Source organism: Rhea pennata, unplaced genomic scaffold (genome assembly GCF_028389875.1).
Source record: "Rhea pennata isolate bPtePen1 unplaced genomic scaffold, bPtePen1.pri scaffold_47, whole genome shotgun sequence".
Lineage (NCBI taxonomy): Eukaryota > Metazoa > Chordata > Aves > Rheiformes > Rheidae > Rhea > Rhea pennata.
In genome coordinates this window covers 1105977-1119815 of record NW_026907686.1, presented here as the reverse complement: position 1 = coordinate 1119815, position 13839 = coordinate 1105977, and the positions used below count along the sequence as shown (strand labels likewise).

General features: G+C 48.4%; 1 pseudogene; it reads right to left on the bottom strand.

Moving 5' to 3' along the window:
* LOC134154872 (DNA polymerase epsilon catalytic subunit A-like) overlaps positions 1-13839 on the bottom strand; it is a 78962-nt pseudogene that overhangs the window by 3455 nt on the left and 61668 nt on the right.

Sequence of the window (13839 nt, the reverse complement as noted above, 5' to 3'; positions counted from 1 at the left end):
AGAGAACCAGGTGACCTTGTCCCCTTTCTTCCAAAGCTAACTTTGCAAGAAATGCAGTGCTGAGGACCAAGAAGAGGCAAAAAATCAGCATCCTCCTTCCACACCTTGAGCCATGTCTTAGCTCAGCCTCCAGAAGATTTTCTCCAGGCCTGGCTTGCTGAGCGTACCCTTTGGCAGCCAAGTGTGCCCCACCTGTTGATGATGTACTCCATGTAGCTGATGGCATCCTCGATTCGCCGTTTCTTGGTGCACAAGATGATCTGGTTGAAGTTGGCATAAACCACTGAAGTGCCAAGACACCAGGCAGATGAGCCCTTCCTCCTCTCACACACTGACATGTTTTCAGATAACGCTAGAGCAAGTGGCAACTCTGCCAAAGCAGAGATGCATTAGCTCTCAGCACATAAGCCACAGGGCAAATACGTGCCTCCATGACCTTGTGGAGATGAAGAGAAGAGAAACAGGAAAGGGCAAACTCTTCAAAAGCATCTCCTCACATATGCTGGCTGAGCCACTAGGTAGAGCTGATCCTCAAGCCTAAAAGGGAGGATGTCAACAGACAAAGCTGGGCTTCGCCTCCTTCCCTCTGCCAAGCCAGCTGCCTTTTGTGCTTCAAGGCACCACCCTGAGGGCATCAAGCAGAATGGAACAGATGCTCCATCTCATGCTGACCCTTACAGACATACCTAAAAGGGTTGGAGCACAGGGCACTCTCATCATAGCTGGTTGGAATGTTGGCACCTTGGTTCCCCGTCACCATGTCTTCTAGAGATGCCTGCTGGATCACATCAAAACTGATACTCACGCTGGAACCTTCTTCCATGTCATTGATGTGATGGGACTGTAACACTGTGTTTACAGCCAAGCTCTGACTATCCGGCTCCAGACACACTGTGACCAAACACAACCTGTCAATGGGCAAGCAGGGCAGAGAACCAGCAAGGACACAATCCCCTCTCCAGGTATGATGAATGCACCCACTTGCCAGGACTTTCCACAAGTTGTAAGAGCTCTTTACAGGTCTTGCTGCATCTACCGAGTGCAACATCAAGATATTCATATCAGGAAATGGTGAAAGCCTATATGGTATTGCAGCAGCATGGGAAACTGTGCTGCTCTCCAGACTGCCACACACCTTGTATTACAGGCTTTAAAGGACACTTTTGGCACATGGCCAGACCTCTCCCCTCTATGGCTGTGATGCTATGTATGGATGGCCCCATTCACTGCACAGCTAAACAGCATAGCACCTTCCAACAAAACTTGGATCTACTTCCCCTCCAGGGGCCACCAGCTTTTTCTGGAAACTGCAGCAGAGGTACTCAGAAGAACTATCAGTCAGCTTGTGTTGCATCACAGAAAGATTCATCCTAGTGACCACCAGAAGTGATCTTCTGAATGCTGCTATGAGAGGCCACAAACTAGGAAATAATCTGTATTTAAATGCCTGCATGCATTTTTCTATTACATACAGGACCTTCTATCCCCAGGAGATGCCAATTGCATATATCCTGTCCCGATCATCATTGCTCAACTTCTGAAGCTGTCAGCAACTGCAGAACTGCTCAGATACTCTTCTGCCACTGCAGCCATCCTTCTCCTGAGCTCATGGAAGCGCACTTGGCTCTGCTCCCACTCAGTGCTATCCTACCTGTGGAGTAGCAGCCAGGGTTGTTTATCTCCACTGAGGCTCTCCCGTCAAATTCCATAACTAAACGGTTGTCATCAGCCTCTTTACCCCCCAACTCTGGGCGTGCCGTGGGTGAGAGCCACAGTAAATGGTTGTGGCGATGGAGGTGGCGGGAGAAAAACAGGTCAGAACCAAAGGTAGACATGTCATCAGGGAGATTCCCAATGGGGATGTGGTAATATCTGAGGAAAGGAAAGAGGTACAGTCATCGGGGTAAACACATCAACAGAAGAACTGTGCCAGCATCATATTTGCTTGTCCCAACAAGGGCAAAAGCACAGAAGGTGAAAGCATCTGGCCTCATCTTGGCCTCAGGCTCCTGCAGTCTCCCTTTCCCACCCAAGCACGAACAAAGTAACCTCTCTAGGGGACTGTGGCCACCACAGGCACCTGCCCTCCTCAAAAGCCTGGGATAGGCACGTGTCCAAGTTGAGGCAGTGGCGGATCATGCGGCAGGCTGCATGGCGCTACCGGTCCAGGACTGAATAGCTGATGGCATCTGTTACTCGGACAGGGACCAAAGGGAACTCCTCGATGATGGGAATCCCACTTGCCAGTCGTTTCAGGTCCCAGTTAGACTGCACAGCAAGAAGTGTGGGGCCCTGGCGCCCACCCTACACAAAGGAGGAGAGGACATGCCCTGGTACATCCCTTCAGCCGGCACCTCTGCTCAGCAGGAAACCAGCTGTGTGAATGAGTGCTCACATGCCCCATTCCTGTAGTGGTCCCTGGTCCTCTACACATAGGGACAGTGTACTCGGGAGTCTCCTGAAGCACCTCCCACTGAATAACCAGCTCCACAGTTGAGAGCTGGGGTTTGGGGGTATGATCTAGCCTCACTGCTTGCATTGCGCTATGTAAGCTCACCCCAGGCAAGCCAGAGCCCGCAGGCAACATCCATTTTTACCCTTCAACTTTGGAGCACTAGCTGTGTGCAGAGAGCTATGCTTAGAGGCTGTTTGAACTGCTGGACCAATGCCTTCCATGCAATGCTTTCCACCTCCTATGTACCTCCACTGACAAGGTCTCAGTGGGTCCTTCCTCATGCCCTCAGCTCACACCTTGCAGCCTGCAGGAGCCGCTGAATGGCTCTGTAGACTGTCTTGAGGTCAGTCTCAGCACACACTTCAAAGGTGTGCTTGTCTGGAAGCAGTAGTTCTTCGCCCACCTTTTCCAGCACAGCACTGCGTTCTGATGAGTACATGTTGGTGAGGTTTGGCATCTGGTTGCTGCGTACCTGTACCAAATGCAAACCTGAGCAGAGGGAACAGGGTTCAAAAGAGACAGGCTCCAGGCTGCAAATTTCAAGGAAGCTCTTTCCTCTACACATCACAATGCTTCACGTGACAGTTGAGGAACAGACCTGCTTGGTACACTTCAAAATACGAGAATCCCTGCTGCACAGCAGTAGAGATCTGTGTCTGTGCAAAGAAACTGCTCAGCTCCAAACTGCTGCCTGATCCCCTTGTGTTCTCTCCAAAGCCTTTAAGTCCTACTCTTACCGTGTCCAACACAAACACTGCAGCTTTGCGCTGAGAGGGGATGAAAAGGCCAAAGAGCACGTTACTGCCCTGGGAGCTCTGGTAGAGGTAGATGTGGCGAATACTTCCTAGAGACACAGAGCAAACATGCAGCATCAATAGTATCTTCAAGCTATTTGGTCCTGGGTACACTGACAAGCCTTCTCCTAGGGTGCCTTACCTGGCTCCAGCTAAGTAAACTGAGCCAGAGAGTGCATTTCCAGGTGTTCAATGTCAACAGCGTCAGCCTCTCGCCCTGTGAGGTGTCTGACAAGCTGCCTGCTGACCAGGCACATGCAACCCAGCTGGATCAGGGCTCGGAATAGTAACGGCACCTGTAGTGACAGGGACACTCAGATAATCCTCAAGCCACCAACTTTTGAGCTGCTTAACGAATCAATATCTTCATTAAAAGCAGGCATCCCAGCTGCCCATCTTCATTTCAGACTTACAGCTTTAGAAGCACTAGTACATTTAATCCTGGTCTCACTGCTTTCGTATGTCTACTACTGAATACAGTTTAGGTTCTTCTTTGCTCTTTCTGAACTTTAAAAAGTGGTATCCTATCCTTCTTTCTGGAATACAGAGGTTTTATCACTGCACCCTGGCCTATGTACATGCCACATGTTGAAGTTTTCCTCATCTTTACTTGAAAAAACTCCCATACCTTTGTAGTCCAATTGCTAGCAAGACGGTTCTGGTTTGGTTTAGAGGAAACTCACTCTTCCCATTCAAGTGCCGTCTTTTCCCAGAGTCTCCTAATTTCAAATAAATCTAAACCTCTTTCCCCTAAGGGGTTGTAAACCAAACAAGTATCTTTGCTCATATAAAACTGGGCACATTTCTGAGAAAGCTACTAAGAAAGAGAGGGTCTTTCATTTTAGCGTCTTACTAACTTGTTTCACTTTGAGCTCCCATGCCTCTACCTGTGCCATTGGTACACAGACCAGTCAGCTACCACTCAGCACTCCTTAAAGGATGAGGAAGGAAAACGAGCACCTGGAAGGGTTACCTGAGTCTCATACATTCCCTCAACATCTGGAGCAGACAGGTCTGCATTGATTTCATTGATGTGCTCTTGGTACATCTTCAGGGACTGAGTAGTCATAGAGATTGTAAACAAAGTCTGAGCGGGGCAAGATCTGGTTCACCCGCCAGGAAAACAGACATACTTAGCAGGGCACCTTGCTTCAGCCTGAGCTCCTCCCAACAGCAGCGGAATCTTAAAGGAGTTGTAAAGTAAGGAGTTGTAGTTTGAGCCAGCCTTATGTTTCCAGAAACATGCTGACTCAGGAAGCAATCTAGCTGCCGGTGCTGGTCATTCCTAAGGCAGTTAGCGGGATTTATGCTTTGTCCACATTGCAGTAACTGTCAACCTGCTTTCTGGTCAGGCTGAGATTAGCAGCAGGCAAAAGGGACTGCATTAAGGTGCATTAGCAGGGCTGGACAGGGAGGTCTTGTGAGGCAAACCGTCCATAATATCTGCCCACAGTGGCTAGAGCAACTTATATATATTCAAGCAGCTGTTTTCCCTTGTAGAAGCAGCAGGGTCAAAAACATGACCCCCACCTTCCTGTAGACAGCTCCCTCCTCTGGTTTTGCAACGCACTGATTGACATAGAACACTCTTGGGATGCTCAGTCTGATACAGTGCAGGTCGCTTCCGATCACTGCCCACAGCCTCAACAAGCCAGCCTGGCTGCTCTCAGCAATCTGCAGGACAGGGTGATTTAAGTTAGCTTTGCTGGAGAGATGCAACCCATTCTTAGCTCTTACATACACGCCATGGAGCACTTCTGGGATCTTCAAAGGCTCTACTACCTATGACTTTGTTCTCCAAATAAGGAGCAATTGGTGACCACAAAGACAGCAGTGGACCCAAAGATTCATTGCTCTCAGCTCTGGCATCTCCACATCCTGCTATTGTCCTACAGGTACGGTGAAAAAAAATGTTCTGTCAGAGGAAATGTCAGAGCATGAATGAAGACAGCTCTGACTGATCTGCAGGCAGCACGTTGCATTGTGCTTCTGAAGGGAAGAGGACACCTGGTAAAGGCTCAAACACATCTCTTAGCTTTGGGCTAGCATTAGCTAACAAATTCATGCCATTGTCTGACTTTAGCCAAAGCATTTGGACATGCTGGATTAGGTGTCCCATCTCCAGCTCATGGTTACACACAGAGTCAAAGGCTGCATGTGACCTTAAACCAAACAAGACTTTTCTGGAAGATGAGAAGTGTCACAACAAGAGGCTGGGTCTCAGATAGCAGAGGCAACCAAGCATAACAAGAAATTAAGAAAATGCTTGGATTGTACCATCAACTTCTTCATGCTCGCATTGACTAAATCTAGGATTCAAGGCACACTTGCCCAGCTCCTCAGCTGAGCTTGCCCCACACAGGGTCTACATAGAAGTCCCAGATTTGCAGTCAAGCACGATCACTTGAGGACCTCATTTCCTTACAAAGCTTCTCTGAGCCTGAGGCTATGCAGTCCCACATGACCTTCAAGGAGGTAAAACTAAAGTAGGATTGAGGTTAGCTGTCCCTGACATTCAAGGTTTGACTACAGGTATTGCAAACATGAGGCATAGGGCACTGAACTGGCCTCTGTGAGGGGTTAAGAGTGGGCCTGCCTTGCTGCCTGGTACCTGCACAATCTGCCAGGGCAAGTCCAGGATGCCGCGTGCCGTCCTGTACACGTAGCTGCTCAGTCCTTTGGAGAGGGTATCACGGATTATGCCTCCGCCTGTCATCACTCCACCATCCTCCAGGTGCCGCTTCTTCCGATGCTCCTGGTGCTGCTGAGCCTGCAGCTCCCATTTCTTCTTGTGGTAGCACTGCCAGACCAGTTGTTCTTCCTAATCAGAGAGAGTGCATGAACAGGAACCACAGAAATTACCACGCATCTCGTACACATGAGGATCAAGCAACATAAAGCTGAGCCCTTCCACCTTCAGACCCTGATCATGTTACTGGCATAGCTGTGAAGTTGCCATTGGCCTGACTTTCTCTGCTAGTGGGACTCTCCCGGTAACACTTCCCTTTGTAGTTTTCAGCCATAGAAGCGCAGAGGGTTTCAATAAACATGCAGCTTGCTACGCCCTGTTCCCTGGCTGGCTAGGCAGATGATCATACTCCTAGGATGTTTCCTGGATTCCTCCTGCCCAGTCTACTTCACTTACCTTAGTAGTGCCCATGGCAGCAGGTGGGCCCAGGATCTCTCGCCAGGACTGCGACAACTCCAGATACTGGAACATCTGCTAGCTTTCCTCTGCCGTACGGACCCGCTTCTGTTTATTTGCAACTGGAACCAACAGCTGAAGGGGCTTAGCAGCCCCCAAATCCTCTATGTCTCCAATCTGGGAGCTGGGTGTTCCCCCCTGGTGCTGGTTAGCAAGGACCTGAGAGAAATGACAGCAAGAAGATTTGGGTGCTGAGAACACAGTATCAGCAAGAGATGCCCATCAGCACAGCCAACTCCTTTCTCTCACTCTTATTACCTTTCTCTTGCCTTCAGAAGTGAAGAGCTCATTCATTTTCTTTTGTTTGTACACATCATTCTTCTCTAGGAGTTTCTTGTGCAGCCAGTCGAGATGCCGGACCCGTGGGACAGAGTCCTTTACCTGAGGAATGTTGTCAAATCACACATAAGCAGTCCCCAAAGCCAATGCCCTCTGTCTTTCCTCCCATCACCATGGACCTGCAGCCCTCCTGTCCTTTCCCACCTCCATACCTGCTGCAGTGCTGCAGCAAGAGTGATGATTTTCTGGATGGTGCTGCCTAGTCTCTCAATATAGTAGTCCCAGTCCAGAATCTGGGCAAGATGCACAATAGTAGACAGTGAAGGAGATGGAGCAGAAAGGTGCTGCTCTGGGCTCTGCTGGGTGATGTAGGGACCAGCATTTCTCCTTGCTTGCAGTACTCTCCACAGCACTTCACTTTGTGACAACAACTAACTGCTGCCAACATAGTGCCTCCCGAGGGAGGAGCTGCAGCCTAGTGCTGGAGAATCAAAGGCTGTGCTGCTCCATAGGGGCGTTCAACTCACCGCCCGGATGCTGAAGTCCTGCAGTGAGGGGCTCTTCAGCCATTTCCAGAGGTAGTGCTTCCATACACTGGGCTCTGCTTGGAAGATGGCAAGTGGGATGGCCCTGGAGAAGATAGGGAAGCACCAACCAGGAGCAAGCTCACTGGCAGCACAGCACCCCATCTTCTCAGCCTGCACACACCTCTCTGGGCTTCTCCTCTCACCCCTCTGCTATGCCACCAAACAGCAGGCAATTGCACAGCATTACTCACCACTACAGTCTCTTTTATGGTCCAAGCCAGTACACCAGCAATCACTTGGTCATGCCACATCAATTCACCCTGCCATTCCTTTCACATCCTCCCAAAAGTCCTGGCCCCTCAAGGCAGTTTTACCTCTCTGTGACTGGAGACCCTTCTGCTTTCTTAGAAATGATAAACTGACAGCTTAGCCCTGCATCCTTCACCATCTGGGCTCCCAAGAATTCTGCCAGACGCTGGGCAGGGCTGACGCAAGTGGATTTCTGCTCCCCAGAGTCTTCTAGCTTGCGAGACATGGAATGGTTCTCTGAGATCAGCTCAAACAGCTCTCAATCAGGCATGTTGGCAGCCTGAAAAAAGGAGTAAGGAAAAAAAAACACTATCAGGAACCTAATGATCAAACCTCGTTGCTATTATATACATGGAACATTTAAACCGATTGATACGGCTGTCTTTATGAGGAGTTTGTGAGCAATCTCTGCTCCAGTTGCCAACACGACCTATGGAATATAGAGAGCATGGACATGAGGTCTGCATCAGAATTTGTGCTGTGAATGCAATGCTTTGAAATGATGTTGTACGTCAAACTCTTAGTGCGCCCAGCTCCATAGTGCCAGATGCAAAATACAAAGGGGAAGTGCTCCCAATAAACTCCCAAGCAGAGCAGTCGCTCCGGCTTTTCATCTCTCCTGCTCCCCGGTTTGAGGCTCTGTTTTCTGGCATTGTCTCTGCTCTTGCTGGTTATTTTAAAGCTAATCTCTTCTGGGCTCCTCAGAAAACATTCTGCAGGCAAATGGTTCTGCCATCCTCTGTCTCAGTGAGTGGCTCTAGAGAAGGTCCTTGGTGGAAGAGGGCCACCACGCTACCTCTGTGAAAGAGGTGACTGGAGGACAACGCTTACCCACAATTAAGCGGTAACAGCTGACAAAAGTGCTGTAATAACAGGTCTGGTGCTAAAAGACCCTAAAGAACAGCCCTAGAGAATCAAAGGGGCAGAAATTACAGGCAAACAGCCATCAGAGGCACAATGGACCAACCATTCTCTTCAGACAAAGTCCATCCTCCCTACAGCGTTAGGGTAGCTTCGACATCTCTTCTCTGGCCAGCCTGAGAAGACAAACATGCAGGGGATGCATATCCTGCAAACCCTACACTCACCTTGCTCTACAGTACATCCAACCAGTAATCAGCCACCTTGGCTACAGAGGCAGGGACCTCCTCCAGTGTGGTGCCTTTCAGAAAGGCCTCGAATACAGAAGACTGGAATACCTTCACCAACTGCAGCTCTCCCCATCACTTTTCCTCAAACCCTTTCAGTTCAGCCAAGGATCCATCTTCACTGAAGACTCCATACCTAGGATATGGAGCTTGTGCAAAACCTGGTCTATGCCAAGGAACACATCTCCCAGGATGCTGCTTACTACCCTCCTGCCAAAGTACTTCTAGTATTGCCAAACCAGGCAGCCACCAGGTAAATTAATCCAAGCTGTGGGGCTCTGTACTAGCATGATCTAGGCATATTTACACAGCTAGAGACAATAACATCATGAACTACTTCACCTCCAGCTGCAAAAGCACATCAGCCTCTGCCCCCAACTTGCCAGTACTAACTGGCAAAATGTTCTTAAATGCACACAAATAAAGGGCAAGAAGTGAGAGTCGGGGTTAGAGGAGTAGAGAAGTGGAGTGAAATACTAGGAAAAGCCTTATACAGGAGAATGAAGCTTTGTTTGGAAAACAGGAGGGGACGCTGGCAAAATGGACTCAGAGGAAACCGGACATCGCTATCGAAACAACTATGACAACACACTGTCCTCTTTTTTTCTATTGTGTTTCTTGGATTTCACATGCCTGCCAATTATTTGTATGGCTCAATACAACCATCACAGGAAGCTTCAGTGGAACAGAGGTGAGACTCAAACGTACATTGCTTTATCACTCCTCCTCCAGGCAGTCTTTTCTTCCTCAGCTGGCAGCGGTACCTGCCAGCCAGCTCCACACTACTGCTCTTTCCACTTGGAGAGTGAGCAAGAAATAAGTGCACTTGCTGACATCCCAAAAATCACAGGAAAAAATCAAGGGCCCCTGAGATAAGACTCCTATGAGCAGAGTTCATTCAGTGCTTGACATCATCTTGACTTCTGCGATAGACTCCCTTGGCATGCAAAGGCACTCACAGTGGATGCTGGAGCTCATCCAACAGAGACATTCAAGCAGAAACAAACATAGTCCTGTAAGAACAGAGAGTGCTGGAGGACAGTGACAGTATTTTCTGAACCCAGACCCAGGTCTGTGGGCAGTCCTCTAGCAATTGCTCCTGCTCATAGTCAAGGAGGCTGCATGAGAAAGTCAGTGAAGTCAAGTGCAATTGCTTTTCTATACCGTGATGGCAATGGCAAGATCCACTCCTTCCCCTAGATGGGGATTAAAGTGGAAACGTCTGGGAAAAGTATTACTAGAGGTCTGTAAACTTGAGAGAGGGACAGACAGAGATTAGTGAATTTAAAGAGAAAAGATAGAAAGAAAAATCAAAGTTTGCCTGTGCATCTCAGAACCAAACAGGGAGACCATGACTAATCAGAAAGTTTGAGAAGTGCTGTTTTACTGTTATCTCCAGAAATTTACTGTCAGAGTGTGTCAATTAAGGCCAGGGCATAGCTGGATTCAAAGACTGATCTCATGCAAGGAACCTGCCATTTAAAGACAGCATGATCTCGGTGGTACGCAGCAACAAGCAAACCAAACATGCTGCCAGCTCCAGAGGACTGGGCAAGGACTAACACGCCTCAAATGTAGTCAAGAAAAAGGACCCTCAATCCCTTCCCTTGGGGAAGTGGTGATTTTTCAAGCTTTGAACTCTTACCTTTTCTTCAGCTTCTTGCCCTCCTCCTTGGATGCTGGGAGGATCATGGCCAAGTAGGGCCCATCCACTTCAAAGAAGAGGCTGTTTTCTGAGCGTGTGACATAGGTGAGAGAGGTTGGGTCCGCCAGCTCCTGGTACTCATCATTTGTGAAGCCTTCCTGCCGGCACAGCCCCAACAGAATAGCCTCACTCAACAGCTCGGCTGATTATACGAGCAGATAGCCCCCAGATACATCATCCTGTCTGAAGGGATCACTGATGGCCTTTGTTCCTTCCGGATGATGGGAAAGATCAATCCCTGCTCTCCTGAGGGAGCATAACTTACCCTATCTTAGCAGAGAATAAAGTATCCTGATTCCTTGTGACCAAGCAACTCCTTGGAAACCTACAGAACAATTTAGCACGTAGGACTCAAACATGGGACCTGAAGAAAAGTGCAGGAGACTCTGAAGTCACTTCTTTTGGCTTATAGCCATAAATGTCTGAGCAAGCAGAGCATGGGACCTTGTTGTCTTGACTCCTACTGCTTCTGGCAGTCTATGTACATAAGCAGACACCAACCTTGGTCTCTTACACTATACCCTCTCTGCTATATCAGAGTCTCTCCTTCCACTCAAACGCCAGTTTGAGCTATGGGCTGTGCAGGGCAGAGAGTAGCTGTGTAGCAAGCAAAGCTGTCAGCCCCAACGTCCTGCTCATTACACAGGGGACCAGAGACAAAAGACAGGCTGTCCTCTGGGCTGAAGCCAACTCCGAGAACAAAGATGCATACTCCACTGCCAGTAGAGCTGCTCCCTTCACAAGAACTGCCTGACTGGCTTGCAGGCCTACAGAAGGCTAAAACGTTTTCTTCCCTTTCACTGTTTTTACCAGACTGTACAGCTGGCTGGTACAGATGCCAGACTCACCTTCACGGGGATGTTCAGCATGGCACCTGGGTAGCAGATTGTCACCTTCGGCTTCTTTGCATTGGTTGACTCGATGACAAAGTTTTCCGGGAAGCTGTTGGGAAGAACACACCAAATCCCATCTCTATCCAGTTCTAGAGGTCTCCTAAGAACGGAAGAAAAAAAAAATCATCATCAGGAAGAGATTGGAAAATATGCCAAAGAACTGTTCTCTGTCCACAAGTCAGGCAGAGGCAGTGTCCTTTCTGCAAAGGAAGTCCTAGTCATACAACAGCAGTGGCATTAATAAGCCATGGCAATGTCAGAAACCTGAATCTCCAGAACACCAGAGCTTCCACTGATTAATCCCACATCTATCCCACTGCTCCTCTTCTCTGCCGGTCAAATTCTGCCCTTACCCACCTACTCACACTACATACAGGAGAACCTTTCTTCCTCAGCTCAGTACATACTCACCCAATCTGCTCAATCAGCTCCCTAGCCTGTGTGATCATATTTGCTCCAGTGAAGCAATCCCAGCCATTTCCATGGAGTACCAGCAAGCTCTGTGAATGGAGGAGGGACAGTCAAAAGGCTGCAGTGCTACCTCTTAAGTACAGCTGCGGGGAAGCGCATCAGGTCGTACAGAAAATAAAGTCTCAGGGCAAAAAAGACAATCACAACAGCCCTCAGGAGATCATTTGCCTTTTCCTTCCCTGTGATACTTCAGGAAACCGCACACCCTGAAGAATCACCTATAGACAACCCTGCCATCCATTGCCAATGCTACAGGGCCTTGTTTAGCAAAGGTCCCTGCTAAGGGGACTAATAAATAAGAAGTCATTAGTAGGAACAAAAAAAAGTGTTACAGGGATCACCTATCATCCCCCTCGTGCTTCGGAAGCACGTTAAGAAGGTGAGAGCCTCACTAGAACAGCTCTGGTTTACAACGCTCCTTGCTGGAGGACTCCAGCAATGACCGCAGGTGAGACTCACCCTTTACGCATGACATAGCCATAGAAAGAATTGAGGACACACTTGTGTGCCAGCTGCAGGGAGTCATAGAGGATTTCCATATTCTTGCAGTGCTTCACTTCAGAGGCATCGCCTGTCTCCACAGCCGCAGACAGCTTTTTCTTCCACACCTGATGGCAAGAGGCAGAGTCAGGACAACCCTACATTCCACTACAGGCAGTACCAATAGCCAGATATTCCCCCCACCTCAATCCTAATATGACACTGTGATCCTAGAACAGTATCAGTTATTAAGATAATTCCTCTTTCTTTCTGCTCTTTCTTTTGCATTTGAGGGGGAAGCGTTGGGCATAGGCATTATGCTATATTATGGAAGAGTCTTGCAGCATCAACTGTAACTCACACCCATAGTTAGAATTACCTAATCCCAGCAGAACTGCCATCCTACATCAATTCTGTCACACCACGTATTGTGCTGGCAAGAACTAAATGCTTGCAGCAAGAGATTAGATTGAGACTAACAGCAGAACATTTCAGTAGAAAAGGCCTCCCAGCCACCTCCGTGATTCACGACAGAACTAGCAATAACTGCAAAGCAAATGGCTCTTTATTAAACTCTTCCAGAGACAGAGTCCCAGCGTCTTGTCATTTCTTTCAACATATTAGCAATTACATGTCAGTCTCCTCCCTCTGCCACAAGACTCCAAACATTTGAGAACTAGAATATGCTGCTTCTTTCTCCTAGAATCAATCATTTCTTAGCCTAAGATCAAGATTGTTTCTCTGCTTGTCTCATCTTTCTGTTTGAAAAGTACCCTACGCTGAACACAAACCAGATCACAAAATAGTTGAGCTGAGGATTTTCTAGATCCAGTAAAAGCCAAAAAAAACCCAGCTGTTTTCTTTCCTAGCACTGAAAGTGAGCTGAGACATCACAGAGATAGGAACCACTGTGGCAGCAGCTGTTTAGGATTCAGCAGGGGAAAAACTGCACTTGCACCAGAGCTGTCAGGAAAGCTAGTATTTCTTATTGACCATACAGATTGAGCAAAACGATCCTTTAGGGTTCAAGTTTTCAGTGAGAGGTGAGGACCTTCTAGCTTTCGCAGCACAAATAAAACAGAAATTCAAGCCCAGCACCTCATGCAGCCCCTTGAACTCACAGTGACGGTCTCTGAAAGCTCGTACAGTGTCTACATAGAAAGAGTTCTCTCGCTGGCAGATGGTGGTGACACGCTCCTCCACCTTGGTGACGTGGATCTGCTCACAAGCCTTGCAGCAATAATCTAGTAAAGGGAATAAATAGAGAAAGCCTTCTCACAGATCAGTGCCCCACTATGGATGGGAAGGATGAACACAATGGCATCAGGGCAAACCACACAGATCCGAAGCTTTCAAGGCACCAGTCTGAGAAAAATTCCATCAATGCAAATAAACACCATACCTAGGAAAGCAAGGAAGCAGACCTGCTACACAGGCAAGGGGTGGAAGATACTAATTCAGAGAGAAACAGCACCTCTCTATAGAGATGCAGAGGTATGTGTGGGAAATAAATTGCCCATGATGGCCCATCCACAAATTCAGGCTCTGCTCAGAGCCCCTGCTAACTAGATGC